Source organism: Tachyglossus aculeatus, chromosome X5, assembly GCF_015852505.1.
Source record: "Tachyglossus aculeatus isolate mTacAcu1 chromosome X5, mTacAcu1.pri, whole genome shotgun sequence".
Taxonomy (NCBI): Eukaryota; Metazoa; Chordata; class Mammalia; order Monotremata; family Tachyglossidae; genus Tachyglossus; species Tachyglossus aculeatus.
The window spans coordinates 12,799,980-12,811,145 of NC_052097.1; the positions used below are offsets into that span (position 1 = coordinate 12,799,980).

General features: G+C 42.8%; 1 non-coding gene across 1 annotated transcript; it reads left to right on the forward strand.

Annotated features, from left to right (window-relative positions):
- Positions 1-9,888: 9,888 nt before the first annotated feature.
- Positions 9,889-10,026, forward strand: LOC119947745. Its single transcript, XR_005456544.1, has one exon. It is a non-coding gene; the product is annotated as a small nucleolar RNA SNORA7 (small nucleolar RNA).
- Positions 10,027-11,166: the final 1,140 nt, after the last annotated feature.

Consider the following 11,166-nt stretch of genomic DNA (forward strand, 5'->3'; position numbering starts at 1 on the left):
CACACAGTAAGCTCTCAATAAATACCACTGATGGATCTCCCCACCCCATTTTCCCTACCTACTGTATCACTCCCAACCCAGAAGACACTTGTATCCATATCTATATTCTCTGTAGACTCTTCTATCTGTAATTTATCTTTAATTTAATTTAATTTAATGTAATTTAACAGGATCTTTATGCTGTTATTCGTGAGAAGCAGTGTGGCTCAGTGGAAAGAGCACGGGCTTTGGGGTCAGAGGTCATGGGTTCAAATCCCAGCTCCACCAATTGTCAGCTGTGTGACTTTGGGCAAGTCACTACTTCTCTGTGCCTCAGTTACCTCATCTGTAAAATGGGGATGAAGACTGTGAGCCCCCCGTGGGACAACCTGATCACCCTGTAACCTCCCCAGCACTTAGAATGGTGCTTTGCACATAGTAAACACTTAATAAATGCCATTATTATTATTATTATCTTTCTGAAGCTGAATTCCCCAATTGCAGCAGGTTACTGGACTCTGTCATTTTCTTCACTCTGCCTCACTTTGAGAAGAAGCATGGGCTTTGGAGTCAGAAGAACCTGGGTTCTAATCCTGACTGCCACTTGTCTGCTGTGTGACCTTGGGCAAGTCAATTTCATTCATTCATTCTTTCAGTTGTATTTTTTGAGTGCTTACTGCATGCAGAGCACTGTAGTAAGTGCTTGGAAAGTAGAATTTGGCAACAGATAGAGACAATCCCTACCCAACAATGGGCTCATAGCCTAGAAGTCCTTCTCTATGCCTCAGTTGCCTCATCTATAAAATGGGGACTAAGACTGCAAGCCCCATGGGGACATGGACTTTGTCCAACCTTATTACTTTGTGTATACCCCAGTGCTTAGAACAGTGCCTGATGCATAGTAATTGCTTAACAAATACCAGAAAACATTTTTAAAAAGTTGGATGGGCAACCACTAGAGGTTTTGAGGAGTAGGAAGGTAGGGACTGAATGGTTTTTTTAGAAAGTTGATCCGGGCAGCAAAGTGAAGTATTGACTGGAGTGGGGAGAAATGGGAGGCAGGGAGGTCAGTGAGGAGGCTGGTGCTTAGTACAGTGCACTGCACCTAGTGAGCACTCAATAAATATGACTGAATGAATGGTGTGGTAATCAAGGCAGGACATAAGTGCATGGTGGAAGCAGGGTTTATTATCTAGGTGACACTGTCCTTGTGATTGATCCCAAATCCCCAGGTTTTTCTCCTAAGTGGACAAAGATGGCACTCAGAGATACTCGGTGCACCTACTTCTGACTTGGAATTAAAATAATAATCGTGGTATTTGTTCAGTGCTTACAATGTGCCAGGCACTGTACTAAGTGCTGGGGTGGATACAAGCAAATCAGGTTGGACACAGTCCCTGTCCCCTGCGGGGCTCACAGTCTCAGTTCCCATTTTACAGATGAGGTAACTGAGGCCCAGGGAAGGGAAGAGACTTGTCCAGGGTCACACAGCAGACAAGTGGTGGAGCCGGGATTAGAACCCGTGACCTTCCGACTCCCAGGCCCATGATCTATCCACTACACCATGCTGCTTCTCAAGTAATTGAAGTAAAGGAAGTAATAGATCATCATCATCATCATCATCATCAATGGTATTTATTGCATGCTTACTGTGTGCAGAACACTGTGCTTTGGAAAGTTCAGTAAAATAGAGTTGGGAGATATCTTCCCCATGCACAATGAATTTACATGGATTCCAGGGTTTTTCACAGAGTGCCATTATCCCAAAGAAGGTTGCACAACCTAGAGCATTTCCGCTAGGAGGATTCCTTATTAATTAATCCATTTAGCAATCAATAGCATTTCCCAAACACTTACTCTGGACAGTGCACTGCCCTAAATGCTCGGGGGAGCACGATAGAATTAGGAGATATAATCCCTGCTCTTGAGGACCTTACAATCTAGTGGGGAAGATGGACCCTAGAATAAATTACAAGTGGAGGGCAGCATCAGAGTATAAACTTGTGGACAACGTGCTCTGTTGTTGTGGGCATGGGGGAAGCATCTAAGTGCCTAGGAGTTGAGATCTCAAGGGCATAATTTACATGGAAGAGATGGAGTGCCAATTGGGAGGCAGGGGAATAGGGTAGAGGGATTGAAGAAGAATTCTGGAAGGGCTCTTACTACACAAGTCCCATTATCTGGTATTTCTTCTGAGAAGCACTGTGGCCTAGTGGAAAGAGCCTGCGGGTCAGAGGACCTGGATTGTAGCCCCAGCTCTGTCAATTACTTGCTCTGTGATCTTAGGCAACTTCTCTGTGTCTCAGTTTCCTTAACTATGAAATGGGTATTCAATACCTGTTCTTTCTCCTACTAAGACTGCGAGCCACATGTGGGACAAGGACTGTGCCTGACCTGATCAATTTGTAACTACACTAAGCACAGTGCTCGACAAACAGTTGGTGCTTAAGAAATATAATAAAAATCATTAACATTATAATAGTAATTATAATGATAAATTATAATCCACAGCCAGTACCAACAAGCCTTTTATACTCTTTATACTGTATAATATCCCACACTTTTCCCTGATTCCATCATCAGGGAGAGTTTCCTCCCTTCTAAGTTTTTCCTTGGGGGATTTCAGGTTAGTTCTCACATGTGGAGGAGGTGCTACGATTTCCCTCTCCCCTTCTCCTTTCCTCAGAGACTCTGTGCAGTCTCCTCAAACATTCATTCATTCAGTCAGTCGTATTTATTGAGCGCATAGTGTGTGCAAAGCACACAGTCCTTTCAGTCATCAGTATCAACTACGTCTGTAATCGCCTTTAGGCAGGGATCACGTCTACCAATTCCATCCCATTGTACTTTCCAAACATTTAATATAGAACTCTGAACACAGTAAGTGCTCAACAAATATCATTGCTTGCTTGATTGACTGATCGTGAGTTATTATCATGTAGGTCATTTCCCACTATAGACCGTAAGCTCATTGTGGGCAGGAAACATGTCTTCCAACTCAGTTGTATTATACTCTCTCAAGTGCTAAGCAAGCAGCGTGGCATAGTGGAAAGAGCCCGGGCTTGGGAAATCAGAGGTGGGTTCTAATCCCCGCTCTGCCACTGACCAGCTGTGTGACCTTGGGCAAGTCACTTGACTTCTCTGTGCCTCAGGTCCCCTATCTGTAAAATGGAGATTAAGACTGTGAGCTACATGTGGGACAACCTGATTACCTTGGAGCTACCCCAACGCTTAGAACAGTGCTTGGCACATAGTAAGCACTTAAAAAATGCCATCATTATTATTATTATAGCAAACACTCAATAAATACAATCGATTGATTCATTCATTCAATCGTATTTATTGAGTGCTTACTGTGCAGAGCACCGTACTAAAATAGAGACAATCCCTGCCCACACAGGGGTTATTGATTATGAGTTCCCCTTTATAGTTGGGGGGATCCCCCTTATTCAAGATTTGCTGGACCTTTGCCCTGCTTTCAGTTAGCTTTGTGCTAAGCTACAGTGCTCTGCACACATTAAGCACTCAATAAATACGATTGAATGAATGAATTAGCTTACAATCTAGAGGCGGAGTGCCTCATTCTCGCCTGTCCTGCCGTCGACCCCCGGCCCACTCCCCCTGGCCTGGAATGCCCTCCCTCCACATATCTGCCAAACTAGCTCTCTTCCTCCCTTCAAAGCCCTACTGAGAGCTCACCTCCTCCAGGAGGCCTTCCCAGACTGAGCCCCCTCCTTCCTCTCCCCCTCCCCATCCCCCCCGCCCTACCTCCTTCCCCTTCCCACAGCACCTGTATATATGTTTCTACAGATTTATTACTCTATTTTACCCGTACATATTTACTATTCTATTTTATTTTGCTAATATGTTTTGTTTTGTTGTCTGTCTCCCCCTTCTAGAATGTGAGCCCAATGTTGGGTAGGGACCGTCTCTAGATGTTGCCAACTTGTACTACTCAAGCAGTTAGTACAGTGCTCTGCACCACAGTAAGCGCTTAGTAAATATGATTGAATGAATGAATGAATGACATCAATATAAATTATGGATATGTACATAGTATTGGGGGGCTGAGGATACGGTAAATAAGTGAAGATGTTGATACAAGTCTCTCCTCGCTCTCCTAGCTACAACCCATAACAAACACTTCACTCCTCCAACGCCAACCTATTCACTCTACCTCAATCTCGTCTAATTCTCTCCCGAATCCTTGCTCACATCCACATTCTGGCCTGGAACTCCCTGCCCCTTCATATCTACCCCTCTCTCCACCTTCAAAACCTGATTAAAATCACATCTCCTCCAAGAGGTCTTCCTCATCTAAGCTCTCATTTCCCCAGCTCTTAGAACACCTGATCACCTTGTAACCTCCCCAGCTCTTAGAACAGTGTTTTGCACATAGTAAGTGCTTAATAAATGCCATTATTATTATTATTATCTTTCTGAAACTCTCATTTCCCCTACTCCCTCTCCCTTCTGCATCACCTACACTCTCAGAACTGTACCCTTTAAACACTTGTTATTCATGCCATGGGACTTATAATAATAATAATAGTAATTATGCTATTTGTTAAGTGCTTACTATGTGCCAAGCACTGTTCTAAGCACTGGAGTAGATACAAGGTAATCAGGTTGTCTTACGTGGGGCTGACAGTCTTCATCCCCATTTTACAGATGAGGTAACTGAGGCCCAGAGAAGTTAAGTGACATGCCCACATAGTTCGTTGTGGGAAGGGAATGTGCCAGTATGTTGTTGTATTGTACTCTCCCAACCACTTAGTACAGTGCTCTGCACAAAGTAAGCCCTCAATAAATACTACTGAATGAATGAATAGCCGGTATTTATTTTGATATCAGTCTCCCCATCTAGGCGGTAAGCTCCTTGTGGACAGGAAACTTGTCTACCAACTCTGTTGAATTGTACTCTCCCGGTGGCTCAGCACAGTGCTTGGCACACAGTAAGCACTCAAAAAATACCACTGATTGATTGAGCTTAAGAAACAGCATTATTTAGAGAAATAGGTTTTGCTATTGTCTAATTGCACACCAAGGATGTGATGAAGAATTTACTGTCTTTTCAAAAGCAGCACGGTGCAGTGGATAGAGCATGGGACTGGGATTCAGAAGGCCACTGGTTCTAATATCGACTCTGCCATTTGATTGCTGTTTGGCCTTAGGCAAGTCACTTCACTTCTCTGGCCCTCAGTTATCTCATCTGTAAAACGGGGATTGAGACTGTGAGCCAGACAGGGACTGTGTCCAACCTGATTTGCTTGTATCCACCCCAGTGCTTAGTACAGTGCCTGGCACGTAGTAAGCGCTTAACAAATACCAAAATTATGCCTCTAGACTGTAAGCTCATTGGGGGCATGGGAGATTGTGACTGTTTATTGTTGTATTGTACTTTCCCAAGCACTTAGTACAGTGCTCTGCACACAGTAAACATTCAATAAATTCGATTGAATGAATGAATGAATGAAAGTGAAAGAATGACTGCCATGTTATCCGGACTTGCAGAAAACATGTAGCTACTCACCTTAAATGAAATCTGAGAAGATAGAGAAAAAATATTGTGTGTATTCTTTTTTGGTGAAGGAAAACTATCAAGTATGGGAACTTATGAATTATCCTGCTAATAATCACTCCCAGGGAATTGATTCTGGGCTGTTTATTGTGTAATAATAATAATAATAATAATGATGGTTTTGTTAAGCACTTACTATGTGCAAAGCACTGTTCTAAGCACTGGGGAGGTTACAAGGTGATCAGGTTGTCCCACTGGGGGCTCACAGTTTTAATACCCATTTTCCAGATGAGGTAACTGAGGCACAGAGAAGTTAAATGACTTGCCCGAAGTCACACAGCTGACAGTTGGCGGAGCCAGGATTTGAACCCCTGACCTCTGACTCCAAAGCCCGGGCTTTTTCCACTGAGCCACGCTGTTTAGAAGATGTAGCTGTAGCCCTTAGTAGCCTTTAGCCTTATAGGGATGATGAAGCAGTCTGGAATTTGTAATGGACAATGTACCAGCCTTCAAGCAATTATGGAATTTTTGAATGTTCAATTTATAATTTATGTTATAAATGAACAAGTACCTGTTCTCCCTCTCAGACTGTAAGCCGTATGTGAGACAGGGACTGTGCCCAACCTAATGAACTTGTATCTACCCTAGCACTTAGAACAGGGTTTGACTCATAGTAAGTGCTTTACAAGTGTCATAATTAACTAATTATGATTCAATGTACAGCAGTATCATTGACACTGGTATTGATGCAGCATCATTCATTCAATAGTATTTATTGAGCGCTAACTGTATGCAAGACACTGTACTAAGCCCTTAATCAGCCACAAGGTTTATTTGAAATTAATCCATCAATCATCGGTATTTATTAAATGTTTACTATGGGTAGAGCACTGTATTAAGCATTAAGGAGGGTACATTACAGTAGAGTTGCCGGCGAGGAGTTTATAGTCTAATAGCTATAGTCTTGAAAAAATAACTCACCCTATACAAATCCTTCACTGTTAACAAATCAAAAATACAGATCTATTTTTCCTTTCATATGTGAGGTGGCAAGCCTGAAATACCACTCCAGTGGAGGCAATTGCCGACAAAATGTATTCACCAATCAGGCATCTGCTTAAATACAAAAACCTATCATTACAATTACTGAAAATCTTGGATGGTCACTTAAAGAAGTAGATGCATTTCTTCCAAAAACTGACTTGAAAATCATCCTATTTCCTCCCCCTACTGACAGTGGTGCACTTGGCTGTTTGAAAACCTTGTGGGGAAGACTTAATAAGGGTTCATCCCATTTTGAATTAAAATTGAATCTACAGCCTACAGATGCTATGTGGGAGCCTTGTAACATATTTCAATATGTAACATATTGAATAAATACTTTATTTTAGATTGTTTACAGATTCTGGAATTGCATGAGGAAAATATTACTTTTTGAATTTACCTGGTTTTACTTATTTCGATTGTTAAGGCTGAGGAAAGGAAGGTAAAATGTGGAAAGAGGAATCTGGAGAAGAAGAAGGTTTCCTTACCCTATTCAAAAACCCAAGGTCATAACTTCATAACTTCTAGACTGTGAGCCTGTCGTTGGGTAGGGACCGTCTCTAAATGTTGGTGACATGTGCTTTCCAAGTGCTTAGTACAGTGCTTTGCATACAGTAAGCACTCAATAAATACAATTGAATGAATAACTTAGACTGTGACCCCACATGGCTCAGGGACTGTGTCCGACCTGATAAACTTGTATCTACCCAAGAGCTTAGAACAGTGCTGGACACAGAAGAAGCACTTATCAAATACCATAAAAAAGTAATTACTAGGCTTCCTTACCCAGAATTCACTATGGCTGGGGTTGTTAAGCAATCAGTGCAACTTACTGAATATTTGCTGTGTGTAGATACAAGGTAATCCAGGTTGTCCCACATGGGGCTCACAGTCTTAATCCCCATTTTACAGATGAGGTAACTGAGTCACAGAGAAGTTAAGTGACAAGGGCTGTGTCCGACCTGACTACCTTGTATCTACCCCACAGCTTGAAACAGAGTTCGCTACATAGAACGTTCTTAACAAATACCATAATTAGAGAAGTGAACTGTGGCCTGGATCACAGTAGGATTGGACTAAGTAGGAAGTAAGTAGGTAAATAAGTAGTGAGTTCAGAGCAGATTGAAAGCCTTAAAGTCTATGGTGAGAAGTATCTCCTTGATGTTGGGCAGTCACTGGTGGTTGGCAAAGTGTGGGGAGACATGCTCAGAACACAATATTTTAGAAAAGTGATCTGGACAGCAGAGTGAAGTATCGACCAGAAGGTGGTGGGGTCCCAATCAGTGAGTCAGTGGTCTTTATTGAGTACTTACTGTGTGCAGAGCATCATACTAAGTTATCCACAATCCATCTCTCTCATTCATCCCACCTATTCAATCTGTCATAAAATCCTGCAGGTTCAACCTTCACAATATGGCTAAAATCTGCCCTTTCCTCTTCATCCAAATGGCTACCATATTAATCCAAACTCTTATTCTATCCCACCTTGGTTAATGACTCAGCCTCCACGCTGACCTCCCTTCCTCCTTACTCTCCTCACTCCAGTTCATAATTCACTCTGCTGTCAGGATCATTTTTCTACAAAAACGTTCAGTCCATGTTTCCCCACTCCTCAAAAACCTCCAGTGGTTGCCCATCCACCTCCGCCACCAACCAAAAGCCCTTACCCTCAGTTTTAAAACAGTCAATCCCCTTGATCCTCTCTGATTTCCTATAACAACCCAACCCTCACTGTATCTTGATCTCATCTACCTCTCCATCGAACACTCACCCATATCATGCCTCTAGCCTGGAAAGACCTTCCTCTTCACATCTGACAGAGGATCAGTCTCCTCACCTTCAAAGTCTTATTAAAATCCCATCTCTTCCAAGAGCCTTCCTTAAATCCTCATTTCCTCTTCTCCGCCTCCCTTCTGCGTCACCCGTGCACTTGAATTTTGCACCGTTTATTCATCTCTCTATCTTTCTAGACTGTGAGCCCACTGTTGGGTAGGGACCGTCTCTATATGTTGCCAACTTGTACTTCCCAAGCACTTAGTACAGTGCTCTGCACACAGTAAGCGCTCAATAAATACAATTGAATGAATGAATCTCTCCCTCAGTCCCACAGCACCATTGTACATATCTGTAATATATTTACTTATATTAATGACTGTCTCCCCCTCTAGGCAGTAAGCTTGTTGTGAGCAGGGAACATGCCTACCACCTCTGCTTGGCATAGTGGAAACAGCACGGGCTTGGGAGGCAGAGGTCGTGGGTTCTAATCCCAGCTCTGCCACTTGTCAGCTGTGTGACTTTGGGCAAGTCACTTAACTTCTTTATGCCTCAGTTACCTCATCTGTAAAATGGGGTTTAAGACTGTGAGCCCCATGTGGGACAACCTAATTACCTTGTATCTCCCCCAGTGCTTAGAACAGTGCTTGGCACATAGTAAGCGCTTAACAAATACCAGCATTATTATTATTATTATTATTCTCTGGGTCTCAGTTACCTCATCTGTAAAAAGGGGAATGAGACTGTGAGCCCCATGTGGGACAGGGATTGTATTCAACTTGATTTGCTTGTATCCACCTCAGCGCTTAGTGCAGTGCCTGGCACACAGTAAGCGCTTAACAAATACCACAGTTATTATTATTGTCATTGTCTTTTCCAAAGTGCTTAATATAGTCCTCTGAGCATGGTAAGTGCCCAATAAATACGACTAATTGATTGAGAAGACTGACTCAGTGGTGGAGATGGCACAGGGCAAGGGCTTGAACAGTACGATTCTCCTTGTGGTCACGGAACGAGTCTGTTTATTGTCATATTGTACTCTCCCAAGTGCTTAATATTGTGCTCTGCAAACAAGAAGTGCTCAATAAATACTATTGAATTGAATTGAATTGAATAGAATTGGATTAGAGAAGCACCGTGGCTTAATGAAAAGAGCCCGGGCTTCGGAGTCAGAGGTTGTGGGTTCTAATCCGGCTCTGCCACTTGTCAGCTGTGTGACTTTGGGCAAGTTACTTAACTTCTCTGAGCCTCAGTTACCTCATCTGTAAAATGGGTATTAAGACTGTTAGCCCCACATGGGACAACCTGCTTAGCTTGTATCTACCCCAGGGCTTAGAACAGTGCTTGGCACATAATAAGCACTTTACAAATGCCATTATTATTATTATTATTATTATTATTATTATTATTATTACCCCAGTGCTTAGAACAGTGCTTGGCACATAGTAAGCACTTAACAAATACCATAATTATTATAATTACTAATTGAATGAATGAATGGAGATGTTGTGAAGATTTATCCAGTGCCTGTTTATCCACTGCCTTTGTTTTTCTGCTCTTGCTGTATATAGTCCCTTCCAGGGTGGCACCTGGAGAGTTTCCAGTCCTCTACCAGTCTTGGCTATGGGAGGGAGAGTCAAGCAGAGGCCTACCCATTCCATTCCTAGCTTGGCCAGTGGCTAGCGAGTGGAAGGCAATCTGCTACAGGTCAAAACTCACCTGTGCTGGGCAGCAGTGGCACAGGAGAGAGTTGAGGGTGGAGACTCAAGTTTACTGCATGGAAGGAGGCAATGGTAAACCACTTCCAGATTTTCCCCAAGAAAACTCTGTGGATCCACTACCAGAATGATTGCAGACGGAGAGCTGGGCGTTCTGGGAGAGATGTGTCCATGGTTCACTATGGGTCGGAAATGACTAGATGGCAAAACACAAGCAAGACAAGCTGTAAATAGAGCTTCAGAAGGCTGTACTGGCTATGAGTCAATCCATCAATGATATTTATTGAGTGCTAGTTGTGTGCAGAGCACTATACTAAGCTTTGGGAAAATACAACAGAGTTGGTAGACATGATCATTATTATTATTATGATCCCTGTCCACATGGAACTTACAGTTTACTGAGGGAGAGAGAATTTAAAATAGATTAGGGAGAGGGGATAGGAAAGAGCAGCAATGTAGACTTCTTCAGGCCCTGCAGTGATTCTATACCTAAAATACAGGGCAGAAGAGGGGAGCTTAGTCCTCTCTAAACCCCTTAGTGGGTGGGTGGGTGGGTAGTTATTATGCCTTCAGGACTTCTCAACAGGAGAATCAAGCTCATTGTCCTCTTCCTACTCTGAAAGAAATTTGTCCCCAGAACCTAAAGCTTCCTGAATAACAAGAAAAAGAAAGAACTGAGAAAAGAAAGACATTCAATTACCTTACATTGATTAAGAAGAGTTCTCATGTTCTCTGAAATGAAACTTACCCTTACAGAAGTGTTCTCCACATAGGAGAGGCAAATGTCAGAAGGGCTACAAGACATATACCTAAAAGCATGCAAATGTCCCGCTGCTAATTTGGAAAATCAGAGAAAAGCAGTTCCGGAGGGTTGAGAGAAATCTGACTACTAAAAGAAACCAGCTTAATCAAATGTTTCTTCTTGAGAAGCAGCATGACCTAGTGGATAGAACTCGGGCCTGAGGATCAGAGAAGGGCCTGGGTTCAAATTCTGCCTCTGACACTTGTCTGCTCTGTGGTCTTGGGCAAATCACTTCACTTCTCTGGGACTCAGTTACCTCATATGCAAAACAGAGATTAAGACTGTGAGCCCCATGTGGGATATGGACTGCAACAAACCTGATTAGCTTG